The 15,947-nt window shown below is 35.9% G+C and overlaps 1 protein-coding gene and 1 long non-coding RNA gene across 26 annotated transcripts in view; one reads left to right on the plus strand and one right to left on the minus strand.

Annotated features, from left to right (window-relative positions):
• DMD (dystrophin) overlaps window positions 1–15,947 on the minus strand; it is a 2,611,869-nt gene that overhangs the window by 1,938,584 nt on the left and 657,338 nt on the right.
• On the plus strand, window positions 242–6,344 carry LOC146394533 (uncharacterized). The gene is made up of 2 exons (XR_014835238.1): window positions 242–305; window positions 1,678–6,344. It is a non-coding gene; the product is annotated as an uncharacterized LOC146394533 (long non-coding RNA).

Genomic DNA, 15,947 nt, shown 5'->3' on the forward strand with positions numbered 1-15,947 from the left:
AGACAGAAGGTACCTGTCATGCCTATTAAAGACCTCTCTATGCCGCAATGTTTCTTACAGCCCATCAGATATTTGTTTACCAAACATTTGCTCTTTTCCATCTTCCTCTGAACTGCCTTTCTCCCCTTTGAAGTCCCAAACTATAGACAACCCCCTTATGGCATGTAAACCTCAATTGCTTAACTGGTTATTGGGTCTCATTTTTCTTGTGAAGCTCCCAACAGTATGTAAATAAATCTTATTTTCTCCTGTTAATCTCTTTCCTGTCAATTTAATTCCCAGGCCTTCCAGAAGAACCTAGAAGGGTAGAAGAATGTTTTCTTTCTCCTCTACAAATGCAATGTAACCTTTCCAAATAAATATTAAAAAGGTTTTATTCTAAAATAGTTAATTACCTTATAAATTATTTTCAGTGAAAGATTTTATTATTTAAAAGCAAGCCAATTTAAACTCTCTTCTTTCTTTTTTGTGTACTGAAGTCTAGCTGAAAAATGAAATTATAAGGTATTTAAACTGTACACAGTGATGATTTGATATACATATATGTACACTGTGCTTTCTTTTTTTAAAAAAATTAAATCTATTAAGGAAAAAAGCATGCAATTTTTAAATAATTCACATTTAATGACAATATAGGAATTCTTCATTTAGTATTTGTGATGAGTAGTCAGGGAGTCAACCTAAAATTATAATTGTCATTACTTAATTAGTTATATTGAACAGAAACATGAAATTTTAAGACCTAAATTATAGTTTAAAATTGCTACTTACTTTAATTTGTGCCCTTTCTTTTTCTATTTTATATGGTTTGATTATGATTAAATTAAAATATTCCTTCATATTAGAAATACTATAATATCTTAATTATTTGGAGCTTTCAATACCATAAGATTACTACATTAGCTATAAGCATATATTTCTAAATTTTCTAGTCTAGTTGGAAAACTTCAGCTTTTTACCTAATCTAATTAAATTGTTTAACAGTACTAAATCATTTAACACACATACATATAAATGTTATATGTATATAATCTCTTTATTGTCTTATTTATTTTCCATGTATTTTTGTTAATTTATTGAGATGCTTAGAACAATTAAAATGCTTTTTTATAACCCCTTTTTTTGGACAAGCTATAGCATATGGAAGTTCCTCAGCCAGGGACTGAACCCATGCCACAGAAGCAGCCCAAGCCATAGCAGTGACAACAGTGTATCCTTAACCTGCTAGGCTACCAGGGAACTCCATAACACTTTTTAAAAATAATCATTGATTTTTTCATATTACTGAGCTCCAAATCTGCCCTAAGTCCAAGGAACTGAATGTAATATGGTTTTCAGTAATTAAATAGTGAAAAATAATTTTTATATGTATTACTTTGTCCTAACATTTATATTTTTTGAGTACCTTCTATTTGGCCCACAAAATGAGTAATATAAAATAGGGGGCAGAGTCTCAACTCCAACTGTAGTAAATGGGCTAATAATGGAAGCTATAAACACTTTCAGTAATTGTTCTATATGATCTGATTGTGTGAAAAATTAACTTCAAAAGCAGAAATAGATAGAAATTCAGTTTTCTTATACTATCTTAAGGATTTATATACAGTTCCACATAATTACCTCTATTAAAAACATATTCACTTCAGGGGAAACATAGGTGGTGACAATAATGGGGAGAATTGGGGGGAAATTTTTATGTTTAAAAGCTTTCTGTTGCTTAGGTCAGTAATGCATATACCTATACAATTATGAGTGTTTATCCATTGATAACCACAATAGAGAATTAAAATACTGACTCAGGAGTTCCTGTTGTGGCTCAGTGGTTAACGAATCTGACTAGGAACGATGAGGTTGTGGGTTCAATCCCTGGCCTCGCTCAGTGGGTTAAGGATCCAGCATTGCTGTGAGCTGTGGTGTAGGTCACAGATGCAACACGGATCTGGCATTTCTGTAGCTCTGGTGTAGGCTGGCAGCTACAGCTCCGATTAGACGCCTAGCCTGGAAACTTCCATATGCTACAGGTGTAGCCCGGAAAAAACAAAAAGACAAAAATAATAATAATAATACTGACTCACTTGGAGAATATCTTCTCATTGAAATAACTTTGTTTCTGGTCTATGCATTTGATGTAGAATAGATCCACTGCTACATATTCAAAGTTTCATGTCCACATGTGTTGAATGAGGGGAAAAAAAAGTGAATTTTTTTTGTCCAATCCTTCTTGTAACTTCATTGAAAGGTAAATTGCATTCTTTTTTCCATTTCATTTCTCAGCCTGGTCTTACATAATATTAAAACAATTTGGAAATATGGATCATGTAACAAATTCACTATCTCTTTATAAGTTAAACTACTAAGATCAGGAATATGTTTTGTGCTTTCGTGTTTAGTTTTTTTTATTTGTTTTTACTTACTGCTTTACTTACTGCTAAAAGCCATTTTAGCAAAAAAAAGGTTCATATTTTTTCTTCAGTTCATAATTCCATTTTTTTTTCTTCTTTTTCAGCCACACCTGTAGCATACGGAAGTTCCACAGCCAGGGGACAAATCTAAGCCACAGCTACAGCCTACACCACAGCTGCAACAATGACACTGTGCTGGGAAATGAACCCACTACACTGTGCTGGGAAATGAACCTGCACCACCACAAACACAATGCCAGAACTTTAACCCACTGTACCACAGTGAGAACTCTTCATAATTTTTAAAAAACATAATTTAGTCAATAAAGCTCATTAGATACAATTTGAATGTGCTTCCAAAATAGTACATTCTTGGGAGTTCCCGTTGTGGCTCAGTGGTTAATGAATCCGACTAGGAACCATGAGATTGCAGGTTCAATCCCTGGCTTTGCTCAGTGGGTTAAGGATCCGGCATTGCTGTGAGCTGTGGTGTACGTCATAGACACAGCTTGGATCTGGCATTGCTGTGGCTCTGGCGTAGGCTGGTAGCTACAGCTCTGATTAGACCCCTAAGCTGGGAAAGTCCATATGCCATGGAAGCGGCCTTAGAAAAGGCAAAAAGACAAAAAAACAAACAAACAAAATAAAAAACCAAAAATAGTACATTCTATTCTATGTAATTGTTATCAACTCTGTGCAATTATTTAAAATAAATTAAGATTTTAGATAATATCCTGATATATTAAATTTAGGAACTGAACAATAGTTTCTTGAAAATTTCTCTTTAGCTACATTTTCTAGTCTCCTTTGTATTAGGTTGAATAATGTATGTAACTGGGTTTTGGCTCTTGGGATGGTGATAAAAGTAACCAAAGTCCCTTCCTGACCCAGTCGAGATATTTTAATATCCTTTTATAACTCACTGGCCAATATGGTAGCCACTAGCTATGTGTGGCCATTGAGCACTTCGAACATGTCTATAACAAACTGAGATATGCTGTAAGGGTAATATACACAAATACAAAACATACATGAATACAAAATATACAAATACAAAACATACAAATACAAAATATTGTAAAATATATCTGTGATAATATAATGATTACATGTTGAAGAGATAATATTTTGGATATACTGGATTAACTAAAATATATTATTAAAACAATTTCACTTGTTTCTTTTTCTTTATAAATGTGGCTACAAGAAAATTTAAAGTTACGCAAGTGGTTTACATTATATTTATATTGGAAAGTGTGGTCAAACTTCTCAGGGTTCCATATCTTTCTACTTTTTACCACCATTCACCCATTCATTCATCAATTATGCAGCAATATTTATTATGAATCTATACTGTGTGCCATATACTGTTTGAATAATCCCCTAGAGATAAGATATAAAATGGGGAGCTGAATATGGCACCCCCAAATATTCCTCTTTGACATAGGATTATTTTGAGCTGAAGGCAATCAAGAGCCTGAAGACTCAGGAAAAGCTCTTTATCTTCCTCCTTAACAGCCTAAAAGAATTTAGACAGAGGGCCCATACCAGGAAGGGAGCTATTGCCAGAGATAACTTTTCCATCTAAGAGATTTATCATCATGGCATGGCAAATATTTGTTTACTCGGCATTTCCTCCTCTCACTTTCCTGTGAATTGTCTTTCTCCTCTTTGAAGCTCCAGACTGCTTTCCCATTCCTGAGCTTAAGATGGAATATAAAATCCACCTGCCTGCCTTTGAGTCTCTTATCTTTGTAGGGTTCATGTATGTATGTATGAACAGAATTTTTTTTCCACCTGTTAATCTCTTTTTTTTACAGGAGGATCTCAGCCAAGAACTTAAAGAGTAAAGGGAAAATTATTTTTCCTCCCCTAACAGCCATGTGATTCCATGATAAAATAAGAGAAGGGTGGGCTATCTGATATAGGAACTGAATTATATGACAAGATTTTCTGTGCTCAGACTACAATCCTGCCAGGACAAGCAGGAGGATTGATTATAATATGGCATTCTGAATGGTGCTTTAAGAACCACAGATGCTGGGTCTGTCTATTAGGAAGAATGAGCACGCAGGGTTATGAAATGGTAAAATGCTCCTGTGTCTCATTCCTTGGACATCAAAGGCTATGGCTTTTTGGCAATGCCGGTGAATTGCCCAGGGCTGCTGTGACTGTGGTGATAGTTCTGAAATAGGGACTCTCAGTATTAGGAGCAGTTTAAGTGTGGCTATATGGACTTGCTGGAAAATCTGTGCTTTTTTCAGTCTTTTACAAATAATGAAAACTACTTCTAAACCATCATCCACTTACCATTATTATTCAAGGGGCTTGGGTATTCAGAGTTCTCAGATTATTTTTTTCTTTTGTAGAGAAAATGTAGAAGGCTACTTTGCAACTTCCTTCCATTGAGCATTACTGTCAGAGACCTTCTTATGTTCAACCAATTATTTCCTACATAACATTAATTTTGCATGTATGTAAAACCTAATAAAAACCTGGCTCATTAAAAATGAAACTACACAAAACCAAACCAAAGGGTTCAATTTATGAATATGAGAAAAGCATCACTTATTTTCTACTTGAACTAAACAACTCCAATTCTCCTGACATTTTTCATAGAACTTTTTTTTTCCCGATATTTTAATCATTGTTCTCCTTCCTATCTTACTTCATCTAAAAGTTTCCATAACATCCTTTTAGTTCTCTTTAAAACCTTTACTCTTCATATCTTTAAAAAACAAGGGTATCATTACATTTTACTACTAATAAAATGCACTGTAAAAATTGTGAAAAAAAAAACCCTTTTGTTGTACCTCCAAATCTTTCTAATTCATTTTTAACAAAATAATATTGCCTACACATTCATCTTTTGGTTCTCTTCATACCCAAGAGGTAGAATCACAGAGTTGATTCTAGCACATAGACATGTACATTTTGTCGGAACCCAGGGCAGTCTACCCCCAAATATGTCTTAATGGCACGTGGATTATTTTGAATTAAAGTTACTTAAGCAATAGCTGATGCAGGAATGACACTTGACCTTCTCTGTCTCTGAAATCAGTAAATAAATCACTATGTGAAAGGTGCCCTCCCTGTACCGAGAGATAGAACACCTTTATCAACAGAGACAAGGAGCATATACACACAAACCTTATTACGTCTTTGCTAATTCACGGCCCAAACTTCACTTAAATTTCTTGCTAATTAAGCACCCCAAACTAAGTTTCTTTGTCCTATCAATTCCTTTCAAATTTATTATATCTTCAAAAAAGTATAAAAGCCACCAGCTTTGATCACTTCTTACATCTCATTTTTATGAGGCCTCCATACACGTGAATTACATTTGTTTCTTTTTCTCCTGTTAATCTATCTTGTGTCAATTTTATTATTATTCTGGCCACAAGAACTCAAAAGAAGTAGGGGGGAAATTTTCCCCTACCCAACCATCTCAAATCCATTTTTTTCCTACTTAAAAGATAAAAGTATAGTAAGCAAATTACCAATATTATTACACCATAATATCTATGATTTTTTTCTCAAAAGCATATGGAAAAAATTATCTTAGACTCTGCCACTCAAAATCCTGAAGCTGAACAAGACAGGGAAATAGATTTCCTCATCAAACAAAAGCAACAAACAACAAATAAAGTCTTTGTGTTTTTATATATTTTAAAAAGTAGAAGAAAGCTAGTGTAGTAGTGTAGCTGAGCTAGTGCCCTATGGGGCTCCTAGGCACACAAGCCTTTCTGTGTCCCCCTTTGCTTGTTTTTAGGGAATAAACTTTAGCCTCCACGACCTTCCCTGGGTTCCAAAGGGCAGGTTCAAACAGTTGCTAACCAGGGAAGGGAGGGGATACAGAGACCTGGAGAGGAGCAGTCAAGAAACAATACTGCAGCTTCAGGGGCAGGGTCTTGGTCCCTCCTCAAGGAATATAGATAACAGTATCTTTGAGTTCTTTTACAGAAGTAAATCCCACACCGAATGGAAGATGTTAATGAAGCATTCTTTATTTCAGAAAGAAGACCTCTAGACCACTGAACACTAGCTTTGAAAACAATGTAAGCTTGCCTCTTCCCTGATCCTTATCTGCAGCCCTATTTTTCACTCCCGAAGCTATGCTATAAAACCACCTCCCAATCTCTCCTAAGGCTGCAGGAGAGGGGGCACGGTCTTTAAGGTATTTAGCCTGCTGTGACCCTCCTCTGCGTGGCAAAGCAATAAAGCTATTTTTTTCTCCTTCGCCCAAAACTCTGTTTCCGAGATTCTATTTGGCACCAATGACAGAGGCTGAGTTCCAGCAACACTAGGACTTGTTTTGTACATGAGTGGTATTGATGCTGGAAAGATGTTACCAGAATCTGGGTTCTTGTTAACACAACTGAAGAATGAACTTCGCAAACACACAGGCTGTAAGCAAGCAAGCAAAGTCTTTATTACAGGAATTCAAATAGCTTCTAGGACAGCTGGGAGGTTATAGAAGAGCCCCCTTCTCTATTGTCTTATAGGGTTTTTTATCCCTTAAAGATGGAGGGGGGGTACCAACATGGGGTCCAGAAAAATGTGGTTTTCTCCCACTGGCCTTGCCCAGTTACCTATATCAGTCCTTGTCCAATAGGGGGGTGGAAATGTCCTATAAGTCTCATGGTTTATTTGCCCTTTTCTTTCCACAGACTGAGTCACAGGGGGTTAGAGGTTAATGTCCATCTGAGCATAGGTACATATAGTAAACAAGTCCTGTGGGGATGTTACTCCCTGGAGCCCTTCAGCCATAACTCCCTGGAGCCCTTCAGCCACAAATGTTAATCAATAGCCATATCAAAGAATGCATTGAAGCTCATGCTCCTACACTGACTACCTGAATTATTATTCTGCCTCAGTATTTGTTTTATAACTTGAGACTGTTGATTACCTAACCTATAACTAAGATGAAAAAGAAAATATACTAAAATAAATATTCATATAATATAACTGCTTAGGATCTTAGATTATCAGGCAATGCACTTAATGATATCTAAATTGTTTTTAATAAAAATTAGTGGTTTACTGACTTAGACAACAGGTTTTGATTTTCAGGGATATACTGAAATGCCTTATACAGAGGCTCTGAATAAATTCCCAATGTCTACTACCATAATACACTACTTACACAGCTCATTTAGAATATTATTAGAAGCAATCTTCATTTGAACTGCTTTTTTGAGAATATATGTGCATACTATATAGTGAGACATACTTAAACATCAAGGGAATATTGATGACATTCCAAAATTGTATTCAATTCTTCAAGTCAGTTATGCTAATAAAATCAGTAATGCAAAACATTCTGCTTTGCCTTCATTCTTAAAAGGTAGAAACTAAATCAATTTTACTTGAAAACTGTCATATTAAAATCAAACATTTCCATTCTTTGTGGTGATAAACAATGTTTCAGGTTCCTGAAGAGACCATCAGAGGAAACCTAAGCCAACATTCATTTTTACTAAATGCATATATTTCTCTTTCACTATCAGAAAAATATATCAGTATGAATGTGTAAATATATTTTTAAAAAATGCATCAGAAGCCTGCCTATAAAACAAGAGAAAAATAACTTTTAAAATGTGTAAATATATAAGCATGAAGAGAAGAGGGAGGAGAAGAAAGAGAATCAAACTCAAGATATTAGCAAATTTGAGGAAGCGCTTTCTTGCTTCATGGCAGAACCAGAGGTCTCTGGTTCCTTCACCCACTACTTTAGCTGCTCAGGATCAGGAATCAAATGTTGCTCCTAAGAGCCATGGTTCCTTTGAATGTGGAATAATATTTAGCCCTGAACATCTATGTGCTAGAGGGATGTTGTGATTTATAATAAGAAATGAATATTTGGTGTGCTTCCCTGTTTCTGACACAGAGCTCCTAAAAAACCCTTGGAATTTCCTAAGTGATAAGAACAATAAAGGTATATTTGCTATGTTAATGAGGTGAGTTTTGGAAACCCTCTGGGAATCTCAGGTTGGGGGCAGGGAAACCAACCCTGAATAGTGAATACAGGTATGGAACTTTCAAAGCTCATTCCCACCCTTCCTCTAGGAAAGGGAAAGGAATTAAAGATTTAGTTTAATCCTAAATGGCCAGTGATTGAATCAATCATGCCATGATAATGAAGCTCACCTAAAAAGCCAAACAACTGATGTGGAGAGCTTCCAGGTTGGGCTCTGAGAGGGCATGCAAGCTCTGGGCTCTTTCCTCATAAATTACCCTATGAATCTCTTTTATCTGGCTATTCCTGAGTTATATCCTTCTATAATAAAGTGGTAATCTATTGAATTGATGAGTTTCCTGTATCCTGTGAGGTGCTCTAGCAAATTAATCCAACCCAAGGAGGAAGTCATGGGAACCTCTGATCTACAGCCAGTCAGAAGTACAGGTAATAACCTGGGCTTTCGATAGGCATCCTGATTTGGAGGGGCTGGTTGGAATCTCCACTTGACAGGTCATTTAGTCAGAAGCACAGGTAACAATTCGCATGTGTGACTGGCGTCTAAAGTGGGGCATTCTTGTAGGACTAACCCCTTATCCTGTGGTATCTGATGCAATCTCTGGGTAGATAGTGTCAGAAAAGAGTTGAATTACAGGACACCCAAGTGGTAACAGAGGATTTGGTGTGAGGAACCATTCCCCCAGCACATACAGATCCACATTGGAAGTGAGTATTTGAATCATTTCAGCTGGGTATACCCAGCCTACCAGGTCTTCACAGTTGATAAGGAATGTACTTTTAGAAAATATACTTAATAAATGTTTGGTTTTCATTGAAATTTTCAATTCAAACTTAGTATTACAGAGTTTCCCTGCCACAATTTTAAATTACAATTTTGCATGTTTCCTTTTATCTCTTATCCCTTCATTGGTATTTATTTTCAGGGTTTTTTTTTTTCTGGTTATTTTTACTTATTTTTCTAGATAAAATTTAGGATCAGTTTATCTAAGTCCAGAAGAAAATGGTACTTATTTATATTGGAATGCCATTTAATTTATATGTTAACTTTTGGGAGTTCCTGTTGTGGCTCAGTGGTTAACTAATTGACTAGAAACCATAAGGTTGCAGGTTCAATCCCTGGCCTTGCTCAGTGGGTTAAGGATCCGGCATTGCCCATGAGCTATGGTGTAGGTCACAGACCTGGCTTGGATCCCAGGTTGCTGCGGCTGAGGTGTGGGTCGGCAGCTATAGCTCCGATTAGACCCCTAGCCTGGGAACCTCCATATGCTGCAGGTTTGGCCCTAGAAAAGACAAAAAAAAAAAAAAAAAAAAAAAAAGATACTTTTTAAGTCATGCTTTTAGGAATGAAGTAGGTTTTTCTCTTTGATTTTCTTTTTTTTATGTTTTTCTGTTTTATTTTAAATGCATTTTTTAAAATTAAAGTATAGTTGATTTACAATGTTGTGTCAATTTCTGTTGTATAGCAAATTGACCCAGTCATCCATATATACATTGTTCACCTTATATTATTTTCCATCATGTTCTCTTCTAAGAGATTGGATATAGTTTCTTGTACTATACAGTAGGACCTCATTGTTTATCCATTCTAATCCCTTTGATCTTCTTTTGATTCTTTCATGTAAGTTTTATTTATTTATTTATTTATTGCTATTTCTTTGGGCCGCTCCCACAGCATATGGAGGTTCCCAGGCTAGGGGTCAAATTGGAGCTGTAGCCACTGGCCTACGCCAGAGCCACAGCAACGTGGGATCCGAGCCGCGTCTGCAACCTACACCACAGCTCACGGCAACGACGGATCGTTAACCCACTGAGCAAGGGCAGGGATTGAACCCTCAACCTCATGGTTCCTAATCAGATTTCGTTAACCACTGCGCCACAACGGGAACTCCAGTAAGTTTTAAATATAGATTTTGAGGAGTTTCCTAGTGGCTCAGTGGGTTAAGGATTCAGCATTATCATTGCTATGGTTCTGGTTACTGCAGTAGCATGAGTTTGATCCCTGGCCTGGGAACTTCCACATGTTGCAGGTGCAGCCAATTTATTATTAAATCTGTTTCTTGTTTTTGGTGTTGTAAATGAATAGGTCTGATCTATAAAATTTTTCTAGCTCGTTACCACAAGGTCTTTTGATTTTGCATGTTAATTTTATATTCTACTAACTAAATTATTTTATAATATTCTGCTGTTACTAAATCATTTTACTGTTTATATTGGTGTTTATATTTGTTAATATTATTTTTTGTGGCTCTTTGGGTAAAGATTCATATCTTCAAATTAGCATACTGCTACTTCTTTCAACACTTTTGCCTTGAATTAGTTTATTTCCTCTGGTTGTAATGGCTAATACTTCCAACATAATGTGAAGTAATAGTGAAGATAGCTGGAACATTCCTGTACTTTTTTTGTCTTTAATCAGAAAGCATCCAATGTATCCTCATTAAGTAATATGCTGACTTTTAGACTAAACTATATATATACAGCATAACATGTTATCAAGAACATCCAATGATTTCTTTTTATATTATGCATTGTTATCACGAAACAATAAAATATCAGTATCTCACACTCAAATGTAAACAAAAAGATCACTAGATAATTTGAAGAATGACTTTGAAAGTAAAAGGGTTCTCCAAAATAAAACAAATAATAAACTAACAAAAAAAGCAGGACCACAGAAAATATGAACAATATACAAAGCAGAAGAAAACTGTGGGAGAACTACATTGAAAATCTAGAGAAACTAAGACAGAAATCACTTCATTTTCTGAAACAATATCGTGAGGATATTTTAAAAATGAACAAAAAAAGGAAGAATAGAATAAAAGTATTTTATGACATACTATCTTAAAAAAATTAACTCTCTTGATCCCTTTCTTGGGACGCTACCAGAGGTTATACTCTACTAAAAAACAGAGAGTAAACAAAGAAAGATGATGAACAGGATCTATGGCACTAGGGGTCAAACACAGAAGAATAGAGAGAGGTCTTTGGAGAGTAGCTGCATATCAGGGTCAAGAAGAAGCATTCTAGAAGGTGGTATGTATGAAAACAGATTGAAATTCTCTCTTTTTTTTTTTTTTTTTTTTTTTTTTGTCTCTTTAGGACTGCATCCACAGCATATGGAGGTTCCCAGGCTAGGGGTCCAATTGGAGTTGAAGCTTCCAGCCACAGCCACAGCAATGCCAGAACTGAGCCATGTCTGTGACCAACACCACAGCTCACAGCAATGCCAGATCCTTAACCCATTGAGCGAGACCAAGGATTGAACCTGCGTCCTCATGGATACGAGTCAGATTCATTTCCGCCAAGCCACAACTGGGATTCTGAGTTTTCTTTAACTCCTTGGGCCTATGATAATGACAATCACACCTTCTGATGCTCTCTGCCCTTCTTTGTCTCTTTTTCTTTGACTTCCACAATAAAAAACTGTGTTAACCAATACTCCATTTGTGGCCCCATACATTACCTGAGGTGCCTCATCTACTTCTCTAGTCACCAACCCTAACAAACATTAAGTTGTGTTTTCAAACCTGATGCGGTTTTCCTACACATCACTTATTAAATCCATTCAATTCCCATACTCCATTAAACAAAACATTATGTAACCAAAATCCATCAGCTTTCATACCCTACTCAGCAAAATAAAAGCCTGTCAGACAAACACCAGTCTCAAGCATTCTTCTCAGAGAGATTCAATTCCTCTTGCCTTCACAAGAATATAAATGATAATAACCACCACTAATTGAATGTTTACCATAATTCCATGTGTTTTGCATGCAGAAAATCTTTTAATCTTTTAAATAAATATTTGATGGGGAAGTTGTGGCTTAGAAAGGTTTAATAATTTCTTCAACTTTACACATACTAAATGTTGAATGGGGAATTAAAACTCAGGCTTCTGAATCTGGTACTTGCCTTCATACTGATCTCCTGAAGGCCTCAAAACCACAGTAAACCAGATATTTCAGTATCTAAAACCAGTGATCGATAACCCTCAAAGGTATCTCTTCTTTTTCTCTCAGTTCCTCTCCCAATTTGTGTTATCTCTATCTGCCTAGCATCCTGAGAAAATACCTTGCACCCCCAGATTCATTTCTTATTCCCATTTCCAATTATTAACCAAACATTTTTTTTCCATCTACCCAGCCAGGTCCTCCCCATTTTTATCACCTAGGCCTCATATTAGGATTTTTCCGTGGCTTGGTGGAAAGGTTCAGGAAGAAATGTGGATCTTAAACTCAATGTTAATGCATACTTGGAAGCTGCATACTCAAAAATCATTTCCTCAGGGCTTCCAAAGTATCAAGCACAGTGTTAGGTCCTGGGTAGAGGTCATATTTGAGGACATGAAGGAAGATGAATGAAAAATTGTTGACAGAAGAAAGGTCTGAGATGATGGCCAATATGACCAAATTTGTTTTCAATGCCTCTCTCTCTTTCTTCCTTCCTTATTGTGATTCATTCCATCTATTCAATAAATATTTACTGACAATCACTGTACTGTACACCAGGGAATATGACCTAGGCTGAGTATATAGTGATGACTGAGTCAAAGTTCAGACCCTCATGGAGCTCAGTTAAGAGATGTAAAATAATTATAATGCAGTCAACAATGTGTCTACATAGTAGATACTATGAAGGAAACAATGGTGAGAAGGCTGTCTCCACTGAGTTACGGCTATCCATCCTAGATCCTAGGAGAGGCAAAGATCAAATTAACTCCCATGCAATTAACTGGATTATACACACATTCACACACACAATGACAGTGGTACTTTTATCTTCTCTCGCTTTTTTTGAAACCTGAGATAATAACTTCTTTCCTTCCTGCCTTCCTTCCTTCCGTCCTTCCTCAAAACCTTGAGGTAAATTTCAGGAGCTGAAAATAAATACTCTTTCCATGAAAACATACTAAAACTAAAACTCTTTCCCATGATTTGTCACTTTCCCACCAAACCTCTCCTTCAATAATCTTTTTTATCCCAGTAAATAGCCATCCAATCTGTCCTTAAGTTCAGGCTAAAACTTTTTATCTACTCACTCAATTTCTATATCTAGTCCATCAGTAAATCCTGTTATCTCTACTTACAAAATGTATCCAAACTATGACCTTTTCTCCCCAGGTCCATGGCTACCAACCTAGTCCTAACTGTGCACGCGCGCGCGCCCACACACACACACACACACACACACACACACACACACACCCTGGCCTCTAGCTCACCTCTCACTTCTACCTGTACAAGCTACAATATAAATTGCATTGCTTCTAGCTACTGATTACAATTCTCAGCTTCTTAATCTACCATAATGTAGAAGCCAACAACACCTTTACAATGGTCAATTAGTCTCTAGCTGATTTGTCTCCCTAATACCACTTTGGATGTAGCTTACAGCACTCTACCCCAGTCATTCTACTTCGGCCACCCTGCCATCTCTCAAACACACACACATTCCCTCCTCAGGAACTTTGTATATGTTCTTCCTTCTGCCTGGAACTTTCTTCTGCATGGCATCTGCATAATTCATTCTTTTTCTTCTTTTGGGTTTCTTATGTCTCTTCAGAGAAATCTTCCCAGGATCCATTACAGAAAATAGCAACCCACCCTATTCTTACTCTTTCCTCATCCTGATTTTTTTTTTCCTTTTAGTACCTATCACTATCCAAACTTCTATATTCCAGGTGCAGAGAGAGAAAACAAGTTCACAAATAAACATAGAGAATGTAAAATAGTCTGCTCTATGTTTCCTTGTTTAGTTTAGCTCATCTGGTTCACAGAGCCCTTTGATTAAAGGGATTTTTTTTTCTTTAATGCAATGTTCAAAGACCCAGAGCACCTGACATGTCATAGATGCTCAATAAATAATAAGTTAATGAATGTAGACTTTATGTATATTTCTATAAAAGCATGATCCTTAAATATAAATGATTATTTGTGAATAAGAGATTAATGTATAGGCATAACATTAAAAATAGTTATTCTATGACTGACATAAGAGTTGCAGGTAATTTTCATAACAGGACCAGTTTTTACAAAACGTACCATCCATAGACCTTGTATTTGAAAAGAATGGTTTTCTGGGTGCCAAGTGAACTAAATCAAAGAAGAAAACATTTAGCAAACTCATGCATAACTCTCATTTGTTCTAATAACAGCTAATATTAAACCATGGGTGGTTTCACTAACATTTCTAATTAAGGGGTATGCTTGTCTCCATCTGTCAGCTGACCACATTACTGGACAAGACTGAAAGTGATTGCTTATTTATTGATCACCTACTGTCTACTTTTACTGTTACTTCTCTTTGAACACAGAATTGAGATAGTGAAATTAGGGCTTAAATTAGAATAAGATTAGGAAAAGGATTTTTAAAAACCATTATCTGTGTTTTATTGTGCAAGAACTTTATAAATCTGCCTCTATCTGAATCACAAGAGAGATACCTATAGCTGAATTTGTATCAATAGATTACTGTCAGATTTGGTCTTAACTCTTTGTGTTCTAGCTACCATGATCATAATTGTATAGAGAATTCTAGGAGGTGAGAGGAAACCTGGTAAGATCCAAAACACAACCCCTTAATGGAGCACAGAGAAAGCCTCAGAAGGCCACTAATATAAAATTCTTCTGCAGAAACAAAGTAATGAACAAAAGAGAGATTGAAGGAAAATATATTGTACGTAATAAATACTATACATATTATATAGTAAGAAAAACATATTGTCGTCCATGAAATGATTGCAGTGAAAGAAAACAGAGATACAGTTGATAATAATGCCTGGATGGGCTAATTTTTTTCCAGGACATTGAGCTCAATTATACTAATTTCTTTCCTTATCACCTATCTGCTTCTAGAATACATGGTAACTCCGTTTTTAAAATTATTTTACCTACCTCAGACATCTATGCCAATCAGATATACATTTTTTAGACTTTAATAAAAGAATACTATAAGACTACATATATGTGGTGTACATATATATATATATATATAAGATATAAATAAAATATCTGATTGGTAGATATTGAGTCTTTTAATACCAGTCCAATTCTATTACTGAGTAAAGATTCCTCAAGATAGACCCCAACTTCAATCAAGTATAGTGATTCTCAACTGGAGAAAGAGAAATATTATTATCCCTTGAAAGTTCATTAAATTCTAGATGAGGCTTCCTTAAGCATTCCCTACTGCAGACCTGATTAAATTACTCATATTCTACAACTGTTGTTTCCAAATTGTGGCCCTTATTACCAGCAGCATCAGCATGTCTCTTTATTGCCATGTTCAGAAACCTAGAGCACCTGATATATAATAGATCTCAATAAATAATAAGGTGATGAATGTAGATTGTGTGTAGTATAAGCACCTGACAATTAACTTTTTTCATTATAATGTAAGTTCCTGTAAGTTTTTGATTGCAAAGGCATCCACTTCAAAGACACCCACCTGAAATAAGCACATTACTGGCTACACAACTAGATAAAGAGCCACACCGCCTCATCCAATCAAGTTCCCCCTTTTAGAAAGGCCTGGTTGACTTAGATAACTGACAGTTGGACTGA

The sequence above is a fragment of the Sus scrofa genome, chromosome X (genome assembly GCF_054392235.1).
Source record: "Sus scrofa isolate SSC_HxYL_T2T_F1_AM1 chromosome X, Sscrofa_HxYL_maternal_Yorkshire_Landrace_v2.0, whole genome shotgun sequence".
In the NCBI taxonomy this organism is placed as follows: Eukaryota; Metazoa; Chordata; class Mammalia; order Artiodactyla; family Suidae; genus Sus; species Sus scrofa.